Below are 12,506 nucleotides of genomic sequence, written 5' to 3'. Positions count from 1 at the left end.
TGTAGATATTTCCATGTTTATAGAGATAGCGGTGTAGATATTTCCATGTTTATACAGATAGCGTTGTAGATATTTCCATCTTTACACAGGTAGCCGTGTAGATATTTCCATGTTTACACAGATAGCTGTGTAGATATTTCCATGTTTACACAGATAGCATTGTAGATATTTCCATATTTATACAGATAGCGGTGTAGATATTTCCATGTTTGTACAGATAGCAGTGTAAATATTTCCATGTTTATACAGATAGCGGTGGATATATTTCCATGTTTGTACAGTTAGCGATGTAGATATTTCCATGTTTACACACATAGCTGTGTAGATATTTCCAAGTTTATGCAGATAGCGGTGTAGATATTTCCATGCTTATACAGATAGCGGTGTAGATATTTCCATGCTTATACAGATAGTGCCGTAGTTATTTCCATCTTTATACAGATAGCTTTGTAGATATTTCCATGTTTATACACATAGCGGTGTTGCAATTTCTATGTTTACAGATAGCGGTGTAGACATTTCCATGTTTATACAGATGGTGGTGTAGATATTTCCATGTTTATACAGATGTTGGTGTAGTAGTTTCCATGTTTACACAGATAGCGGTGAAGATATTTCCATTTTTATAGAGATAGCCATGTAGATATTTCCATGTTTATACAGATAGCTGTGTAGACATTTCCATGTATATAGAGATAGCGGTGTAGATATTTCCATATTTATACAGATAGCGGTGTGGATATTTCTATGTTTATACAGATAGCCGTGTAGATGTTTCCATGTTTATATAGATAGCGGAGTAGATATTTCCATGTTTATACAGATCGTGGAGTAGTTATTTCCATGTTTATACCAATATCAGTGTAGATATTTCCATGTTTGTGCAGGTAGTGTTGTAGATAATTCCATGTTAATACAGATCGCGGTGTAGACCTTTCCATCTTTCTACAAATGGCAGTGTAGATATTTCTAAGTTTATACAGATGGCGGTGTGGATATTTCCAAGTTTATACAGATTGTGGTGTAGATATATCCAAGTTTATGCAGATGGCGGTGTAGATATTTCCTTGATTATAGAGATGGTGGTATAGATATTTCTATGTTTATAGAGATAGTAGTGTAGATAATTTCATGTTTGTAGAGATGGCAGTGTAGGAATTTCCATGTTTATAGAGATGGTTTTGTAGGTATTTCAATGTTTATAGAGGTACTGGTGTAGATATTTCCATGTTTATACAGATGGCGGTGTAGATATTTCCATGTTTATACAGATAGCGGTGTAGATATTTCCATCTTTATACAGATGGTGGTGTAGATATTTCCATGCTTATAGAGATAGCGGTGTAGATATTTCCATGTTTCCACAGATGGTGGTGTGGATAGTTCCATGTTAATGGAGAAGGCGCTCTAGATACTTTCATGTTTACAGAGATGGCGGTGAAGATATTTCCATGTTTATAGAGATAGAGGTTTAGGTATTTCCATGTGTATGGAGATAGTGGTGTAGATATTTCCATTTTTATACAGATGGCTGTGTAGATATTTCCATGTGTATACAGATGGCAGTGTAGACATTTCCAAGTTTAGAGAGATGGTGTTGTATATATTTCCAAGTTTATAGAGGTGACTGTGTAGATATTTCCATGTTTCTACAGATGGCGGTGTAGATATTTCCCTGTTTATACAGATATCGGTGTAGATATTTCCATCTTTATACAGATAGCGGTGTAGATATTTCCATGTTTCTACAGATGGCGGTGTAGATATTTCCCTGTTTATACAGATATCGGTGTAGATATTTCCATCTTTACACAGATAGCGGTGTAGATGTTTCCATGTTTATACAGATAGCGGTGTAGATATTTCCATGTTTATACAGACAGCGATGTAGATATTTCCATGTTTATACTGATAGCGGTGTAGATATTTCCATGTTTATACAGATAGCGGTGTAGATATTTCCATGCTTATACAGATAGTGGTGTGGATATTTCCATGTTTATACAGATAGCGCTGGAGATATTTCCATGTTTATACAGATGGCGGTGTAGATATTTTCAGGTATATACAGATTGCGGTGTAGATATTTCCAAGTTTATACAGATAGCAGTGTAGATATTTCCATGCTTATACAGATAGTGGTGTAGATATTTCCATGTTTATACAGATAGCGGTGGAGATATTTCCATGTATAAGCAGATAGCGGTGGAGATATTTCGTTGTTTATACAGATGGCGGTGTGGATATTTTCATGTTTATACAGATAACGGTGTAGATATTTCCAAGTTAATACAGATAGCCGTGTAGATATTTCCATCTTCATACAGATAGCGGTGAAGATATTTCCATGTTTATACAGATGGCTGTGTAGATATTTCCATGTGTATAGAGATGGCATTGTAGATACTTCCATGTTTATACTGATGGAAGTGTAGATATTTCCATGTTTACACAGATGACTGTTTACATATTTCCATGTTTTTACAGATGGCGGTGAAGATATTTCCATGTTTATACAGATATCGGTGTGGATATTTCCATGATTATACTTATGGTGCTGTTGATAATTCCATGTTCATACAGATAGCGTTGTAGATATTTCCATGTTTATACAGATAGTGGTGTTGTTATTTCCATGTTTATACAGATAGCGGTGTAGATACTTCCTTGTTTATAAAGATAGCGGTGTAGATATTTCCATGTTTATAGAGATAGCAGTGTAGATATTTCCATGTTTATACAGATAGCGGTGTAGATATTTCCATGTTTATACAGGTATCTTTGTAGATATTCCCAACTTTATACAGATAGCGGTGTAGATATTTCCATGTTTATAGAGACAGCAGTGAAGATATTTCCATCTTTATGCAGATAGTGGTGTAGATGTTTCCATGTTTATACAGATAGCAGTGTAGATACTTTCATGTTTATAGAGATAGCGGTGTAGATATTTCCCTGCTTTACAGACAGCAGTGTAGATATTTCCATGTTTATACAGATACAGGTGAAGGTATTTCAATGTTTATAGAGATAGATGGGTAGATATTTCCATGTGCATACAGAGAGCGGTGTACATATTTCCATGCTTATACAGATAGCGGTGTAGATATTTCCATGTTTATACAAATAGTGGTGTAGGTATTTCCATGTTTATAGAAATAGCATTGTAGATATTTACATGTTCCTGCACATGGTGGTGTAGATATTTCCATGTTTATAGAGATAGCGGTGTAAATATTTCCATGTTTATAGAGAGAGCGGTGTAAATCTTTCCATGTTTATATACATATCGGTGTAGACATTTCCTTGTTTATAAAGATACCGGTTTAGATATTTCCATGTTTAAACAGATAGCGGTGTAGATATTTCCATGTTTGTAGAGAGAGCGGTATAGATATTTCCATGTTTATATGGATAGCGGTGTAGATATTTCCATGTTTATAGAGATAGCGTTGTAGATATCTCCTTGTTTATACAGATAGCATCGTAGATATTTCCATGTTTATTCAGATAGCGTTGTAGACATTTCCAGGTTTATACAGATAGCGGTGTAAATATTTCCATGTTTATACAGATCACGGTGTAGATATTTCCGTCTTTCTGCTGATGGCAGTGTAGATATTTCCATGTTCATACAGATGGCGGTGTAGATATTTCCACATTCATATAGATGGCGGTGTATATATTTCCTTCTTTATGTAGATGGCGGTGTAGATATTTCCATGTTTTTAGAGATGGCGGTGTATATATTTCCATGTTTATACAGATAGAGTTGTAGATATTTCCATGTTTATAGAGGTAGCGGTGTAGACATTTCCATGTTTATACAGATGACGGTGTAGATATTTCCATGTTTATAGGGATGACGGTGTAAATATTTCCATGTTTATAGACATAGCGGTGTAGATAATTCCATGATTAAAGAGAAGGCGGTGAAGATATTTCCATGTTTATACAGATAGCAGTGTAGATATTTCCATGTTTATACAGTTGGCGGAGTAGATAATTTCATATTTTATAGATGGCAGGGTATATATTTCCATGTTTATACAGATAGCGGTGCAGATATTTTCATGTTTATACAGATAGCGGTGTAGACATTTCCATGTTTATACAGATAGCAGTGTAGATATCTTGTTTATAGAGATAGCGGTGTAGATATTTCCATGTTTAATCATATAGCGGTGTAGATATTTCCATGTTTATACAGATAGCAGTGTTGTTATTTCCATGTTTAAACAGATAGCGGTGTAGATATTTCCATGTTTATACAGCGCACGGTGTAGATATTTACATCTTCATACAGATGGCAGTGTATATATTTCCATGTTTATACAGATGGCGGTGTAGATATATCCATGTTTATACAGATGGTGGAGTAGATATTTCCATGTTTATGGAGTTGGCAGTGTAGATATTTCCATGTTTATAGAGATAGCGGTGTAGTTATTTCCATGTTTATAGAGCTACCGGTGTAGTTATTTCCATGTTTATACAGATGGCTGTGTAGATATTTCCATGTTTGTACAGATAGCGGTGTAGATATATACAAGTTTATAGAGGTAGCGGTGTAGATATTTCCATGTTTGTACAGATAGCGGTGTAGATATTTCCATGATTATAGTGATGGCGGTGTATATATTTCCTTGTTTATAGAGGGAGTGTTGTAGGTATTTTCATGTTTATAGAGATGGCAGTGTAGATATTTCCATGTTTATAGAGATACCGGTGTAGATATTTCCATGTTTATGCCGATCGCGGTGTAAATATTTCCATGTCTATAGAAATAGCAGTGTAGATGCTTCCAAGTTTACACAGATAACAGTGAATATATTTCCAAGTTTACAGACATAGCAGTGTAGATATTTCCATGTTTATACAGATAGCGGTGTAGTTATTTCCATGTTTATAGAGATGGCGCTGTAGATATTTCCATGTTTATATAGTTAGCGGTTTAGATATTTCCATGTTTATAGAGATGGTGGTGTAGATATTTCCATGTTTATAGAGATAGCGCTGTAGATATTTCCATGTTTATACAGATATCGGTGTAGATATTTCCATGTTTATAGAGATAGTGGTGTAGGTATTTCCATATTTATACAGATAGCTGTGCAGATATTTCCATGTTTATACAGATCCCAGTGTAGATATTTCCATGTTTATACAGATGGCGTTGAAGATATTTCCATCTATATACAGATAGCGGTGTAGATATTTCCAAGTTTACACAGATAGCTGTGTAGATATTTCCATGTTTACTCAGACTGTGTTTTAGATATTTCAAAGTTTACACAGATATCTGTGTAGATATTTCCATGTTTACACAGAGATCTGTGTAGTTATTTCCATGTGTACACAGATTGTGTTCTATATATTTCCATGTTTATGCAGATAGCGGTGCGGATATTTCCATGTTTATACAGATAGCAGTGTAGATATTTCCAGGTTTATACAGATAGCGGTGTAGATATTGCCACGTTTTACAGATAGCGGTGTAGATATTTCCATCGTTATACAGATAGCGGTGTGCATATTTCCATGTTTACACAGATAGCGGTGTAGGTATTTCCATGTTTACACAGATAGCGCTGCAGATATTTCCATGTTTATCTAGATAGCGGTGTAGAAATTTCCAAGTTTATACAGATGGCGGTGTAGATATTTCCATGTTTATGCAGATGGCGGTGTAGATATTTCCAAGTTTATAGAATGGCGGTGTAGATATTTCCATGTTTATAGAGATAGCGGTGTAGATATTTCCATGTTGATAGAGATCGCGGTGTACTTATTTCCATGTTTAGAGTGATAGCGGTGTAGATATTTCCATGTTTGTACAGATAGCGGCGTAGATAATTCCATGTTCATATGTATAGCGGTGTTGATATTTCCATGTTTATAGGGATGGCTGTGTAGATATTTCCATGTTTATACAGATGGCTGTGTAGATATTCCCATGTTTATTCAGATGGTGGTGTAGATATTTCCAGGTTTCTACAGATGACTGTGTAGGTATTTCCATGTTTATACAGATGTCAGTGTAGATATTTTCATGTTTATTGAGATAGCGATGTAGATATTTCCATGTTTATAGAGATAGTGGTGAAGGTATTTCCATGTTTATAGTGATAGCAGTGTAGATATATCCATTTTTATAAAAATAGCGGTGTAGATATTTACATGTTTATACATACAGCGGTGTTGATATTTCCATGTTTATAGGGATAGCGGTGAAGAAACTTCCATGTTTATAGAGATAGCAGTGTAGATATTTCCATGTTTATACAGATAGCGGTGTGGATATGTCCATGTTTATACAGATTGCTGTGTAGTTATTTCCATGTGTATACAGATGGCGGTGTAGATATTTCCATGTTTATACAGATAGTGTAGATATTTCCATGTTTATACAGATAGCGGTGTAGATATTTCCATGTTTACAGAGATAGCGGTGTAGATATTTCCAACTTTGCACAGATAGCGGTGTAGACATTTAAATGTTTACACAGATAGCAGTGTAGATGTTTCCAAGTTTACGCAGGTAGCACTGTAGGTGTTTCCATGTTTACACAGATATCGTTGTAGATATTTCCATGTTTATACGGATAGCGGTGTAGACATTTCCGTGTTTATAGACCTGGCGGTGTAGCTATTTCCATGTTTATACACATAGCGGTGTACATATTTCCATGTTTATACAGATAGCAGTGTTGGTATTTCCATGTTTATACAGATAGCGGTGTAGATATTTCCATGTTTATACAGCTCACCGTGTGGATATTTAGATCTTTATACAGATGCCAGTGTACATATTTCCATGTTTATACAGATAGTGGTGTAGATATTACCATGTTTATATAGATGGCGATGTAGATATTTCCATGTTTATAGAGATTACGGTGTAGATATTTCCATGTTTATAGAGATAGCGGTGTAGGTATTTCCATGTTTATAGAGATAGCGGTGTAGATATTTCCATGTTTAAACAGATGGATGTGTAGATATTTCCATGTGTATACAGATGGCATTGTTGATATTTCCATGTTTATAGAAATGCTGGTGTAGATATTTCCATGTTTACACAGATGACTGTGTAGATATTTGCATGTATATACAGCTGGCGGTGTAGATATTTCCATGTTTATAGAGATAACGATGTAGATATTTCCATGTTTATAGAGATATCGGTGTAGATATTTCGATGTTTATAGAGATCGTGGTGTAGATATTTCCATATTTATACAGATAGCGGAGTAGATATTTCCATGATTATACAGATCACGATGTAGATATTTCCATTTTTTACAGAGGGCGGTGTAGATATTTCCTTCTTTATACAGATAGCGGTGTAGATATTTCCACATATTTACAGGTTGCGGTGTAGATATTTCCACGTTTTACAGAGAGCAGTGTAGATATTTCCACCGTTATACAGATAAAAGTGTAAATATTTCCATGTTTACACAGATAGCGGTGTAGATATTTCCATGTTTATACAGATCGCGGTGTAGATGTTTCCAGGTTAATACTGATAGCGGTGTAGATATTTCCATGTTCATACATATAGCGGTGTAGATATTTCCATGTTTATACAGATCGCGGTGTAGATATTTCCATCTTTATACTGATGGCGGTGTAGATATTTCCATGTTTATGCAGATGGCGATGTAGATATTTCGATGAGTATGCAGATGGCGGTGTAGATATTTCCCAGTTTATGGAATGGCAGTGTAGATATTTCCATGTTTATACAGATAGCGGTGTAGATATTTCCATGTTTATAAAGATAGCGGAGTAGATATTTCCAAGTTTATACGGATAGCGGTGTTGCTATTTCCATGCTTATAGGGATTGCAATGTAGATATTTCCATGTTTATACAGATAGCGCTGTAGGTATTTCCGTGTTTATACAGATAGCGGTGTAGATATTTCCATGTTTATAGAGATGGCTGTGTAGCTATTTCCAATTTTATACAGATGGCAGTGTAGATATTTCCATGTTTATACAGATGGCGGTGTAGGTATTTCCATGTTTATACAGATGACTGTGTAGCTACTTCCAAGTTTATGCAGGTGACGGTGTATATATTTTCATGTTTATAGAGATAGCGGTGTAGTTACTTCCATGTTTATACAGATAGCGGTGTAGATACTTCCATGTTTATACAGATAGCGGTGGAGATATTTCCAGGTTTATAAAGATAGTGGTGTAGATATTTTCATGATACTACAGATGAGCGTGTAGATATTTCCATGTTGATAGAGATAGCGATGTAGATATTTCCATGTATATAGAGAGAGCGCTGTAGTTATTTCCATGTTTATAGAGATAGCGGTGTAGATACTTCCTTGTTTATAGAGATAGTGGTGTAGATATTTCCATGTTTATACATATAGCGTTGTAGATATTTCCATGTTTATACAGATAGCGGTGTAGATATTTCCGTGTTTATAGAGATAGCGGTGTTGATATTTCCATGTTTATACAAATAACGCTGTAGATATTCCCATGTTTATACAGATAGCGATGTAGATGTTTCCATGTTTATAGAGATAGCGGTGTAAATATTTCCATGTTTATACAGATTTTGGTGTAGATATTTCCATGTTTACAAAGTTAGCGGTGTAGTTATGTCCATGCTTATACAGATAGCGCTGTAGGTATTCCCATGTTTATACAAATGACGGTGTAGATATTTCCAAGTTTATAGAGATAGCGGTGAAGATATTTCCATGTTTACACATATATCGATGTATATATTTCCATGTTTATACAGATAGCGGTGTAGACATTTCCATGTTTATACATATAGCGGTGTAGGTATTTCCATATTTATACAGATATCCGTGTAAATATTTCCATGTTTATACAAATGACTGTGTAGGTATTTCCACGTTTATATAGATGGCGTTGTAGATATTTCCATGTTTTTACGGATAGCGATGATGATATTTCCATGTTTATACAGATAGCGATGTTGGTATTTCCATGTTTATACCGATAGCGGTGTAGATATTTCCGTGTTTATAGAGCTCACGATGTAGATATTTCCATCCTTATACAGATGGCAGTGTAGATATTTCCATGTTTATACAGACTGCTGTGTAATGTTTCCTTGTGTTTACAGATGGTAGTGTAGATATTTCCATGTTTAAAGAGATGGTGGTGTAAATATTTCCATGTTTATACAGATGACTGTGTAGATATTTGTATGTTTATACAGATGGTGGTGTAGATATTTCCATGTTTCCAGAGATAGCGGTGTAGATATTTCCATATTTATACAGATAGCGGTATAGATATTTCCATGTTTATACAGATCCCGGTGTAGATATTTCCATGATTATACAGATGGCGGTGTAGATATTTCCATCTTTCTACCGATAGCAGTGTAGATATTTCCAAGTTTACAGAGATAGCTGTGTAGATTTTTCGATGTTTACACAGATAGCGTTGTAGATATTTCCATGTTTATACAGATAGCGGTGTAGGTATTTCCATGTTTACACAGATAGCAATGCAGATATTTCCATGTTTATACAGATAGCGGTGGAGATATTTCCATGTTTATACAGATAGCGATGTAGATATTTCCATGTTTATACAGATGGCGGTGTAGATATTTCCATGTTTATAAAGATCACGGTGTAGTTATTTCCATCTTTCTGCAGATGGCAGTGTAGATGTTTCCTTGTTTATAGAGATAGTGGTTGAGATATTTCCATGTTTATACAGATAGCTGTGTGGACATTTCCATGTTTATAGAGATAGCGGTGTAGATATTGCCATGTTTATACAGATAGCGGTGTAGTTATTCCCATGTTTATACAGATAGGGTGTAGATATTTCCATGTTTATACAGATCTGGGTGTATATATTTCCATGTTTATACTGATAGCGTTGTACGTATTACCACGTTTATACTGGTTACGGTGTAGATATTTCCAAGTTTATACAGATCGCGGTGTAGATATTTCCATCTTTCTACAGATGTCAGTGTAGATATTTCCATGTTTATACAGATGGCGGTGTACATATTTCCATGTTTATACAGATGGCGGTGTAGATAGTTCCATGATTATGGAGATGGCAGTGTAGATATTTTCATGTTTATAGAGATGGCGGTGTAGGTATTTGCATGTTCATAGAGATAGCCGTGTAGATATTTCCATGCGTATATAGATAGTGTGGTAGGTATTTCCATGTTTATAGAGATAGCGGTGTAATTATTTCCATGTTTATACATATGGCTGTGTAGATATTTCCATGTTTATACAGATAGCACTGTAGATATTTCCATGTTTATACAGATGGTGGTGTAGATATTTAAATGTTTATACAGATCACTCTGTAGATATTTCCATGTTTTTACAGATGGCAGTGTGGATATTTCCATGTTTATACACATAGCATTGTAGATATTTCCATATTTATATATATGGCGGTGTAGATATTTCCTTGTTTATGTAGATGGCGTTGTAGATATTTCCATGTTTGTAGAGATGGCAGTGTATATATTTCCATGTTAATAGAGATAGCAGTGTAGATGTTTCCATGTTTGTAGCGATAGCGGTGAAGTTATTTCCATGTTTATAGAGATAGCTTTGTAGATATTTCCATGTTTATAGAGACAGCGGTGAAGATATTCCCATGTGTATACAGATGGCTGTGTAGATATTTCCGTGGGTATGCAGATGGAGGTGTAGATATTTCCATATTTATAGAGATGGTAGTGTAGGTATTCCCACGTTTATGCAGATGACTGTGTAGATATTTGCATGTTTATACAGATGGCGGTGTAGATATTTCCATGTTTATAGAGATAACGGTGTAGATATTTCCATGTTTATAAACATAGCGATGTAGATATTTCCAGGTTTACAGAGACAGCGGTGTAGATATTTCCATATTTATACAGATAGCGGTGTAGATATTTCCATATTTATACAGATAGCGGTGTAGGTATTTCCATGATTATATTGATAGCGGTGTAGATAATTCCATATTTATACAGATAGCGGTTTGGGTATTTCCATGTTTATACGGATAGCGGTGTGGGTATTTCCATGTTTTACAGTTAGCGGTGTAGATATATCCATGTTTATAGAGATGACTGTGTAGATATTTCCATGTTTATACAGATTTCAGTGTAGATACTTCCATGTTTCTAAAGATGGTGGTGTATATATTTCCATGTTTATACAGATGTCTGTGTAGGTATTTCCATATTCATACAGATGTCGGTGTAGATATTTCCATGTTTATACAGATAGCGGCGTAGATATTTCCATGTTTATACAGCTCGCGGTTCAGTTATTTTCAACTTTATACAGATGGCAGTGTAGATATTTCCATGTTTATACAGATAGCGGTTGAGATATTTCCATGTGTATACAGCCCACGGTGTAGATATTTCCATATTTATACTGATGGCAGTGTAGATATTTCCATTTTTACACAGACGCTGTTGTAGATATTTCCATCTTTATGGAGATGGAGGTTTAGATATTTTCATGTTTATAGAGATGGCGGTGTAGATATTTTCATGTTTATAGAGATGGCGGTGTAGATATTTCCATTTTATAGAGATTGCGGTCAAGTATTTCCATCTTTATACAGATAACAGTGTAGATATTTCCATTTTCACACAGATGCAGGTGTAGATAGTTCCATCTTTATGGATATGGCGGTGTAGATATTTTCATGTTTATAGAGATGGCGGTGTAGATAATTCCATGTTTATAGAGATGGCGGTGTAGATATTTCCATGTTTATAGAGATAGCGCTGTAGTTATTTCCATGTGTAGAGAGATAGCGGTGTAGATATTTCCATGTTTATACAGATGGCTTTGTAGATATTTCCATCTTTATACAGATGGCAGTGTAGATATTTCCATGTTTATAGAGATGGTGGTGTAGATATTTCCATGTTTATACAGATGACTGTGTATTTAATTCCATGTTTATACAGATCTCGGTGTAGATATTTCCATGTTTATAGAGATAGCTGTGTACATATTTCCATATTTATAGAGATAGCGGTGTAGATATTTCCATGTTTATACAGGTAGAGTTGTAGATATTTCCATGTGTATAGAGATAGCGGTGCAGATGTTTCCATATTTATACTGATGGCTGTGTAGATATTTCCAGGTGTATATTGATGACAGTGTACATATTTCCATGTTTATAGAGATGGTGGTGTAGATATTTCCATGTTTATTCAGACGGTGGTGAAGATATTTCCATGTTTATACAGATAGCGTTGCGGCTATTTCCATGTTTATACATATGGCAGTGTAGATATTTCCATGTTTACACAGACAGTGGTTTAGATATTTCCATGTTTATGAAGATAGCGGTGAAGATATTTACATGTTTATACAGATGGAATTTTAGATATTTCCATGTTTATGCAGGTGACTGTGTAGACATTTCCATGTTTTTACAGATGGCTGTGTAGATATTCCCAGGTTTAAACAGATAGAAGTGGGGCTATTTCCA

This window comes from Pan paniscus, chromosome 14, assembly GCF_029289425.2.
Source record: "Pan paniscus chromosome 14, NHGRI_mPanPan1-v2.0_pri, whole genome shotgun sequence".
In the NCBI taxonomy this organism is placed as follows: Eukaryota; Metazoa; Chordata; class Mammalia; order Primates; family Hominidae; genus Pan; species Pan paniscus.
The sequence above is the reverse complement of the archived record's forward strand: the minus strand, read 5'-3'. Positions refer to the sequence as shown.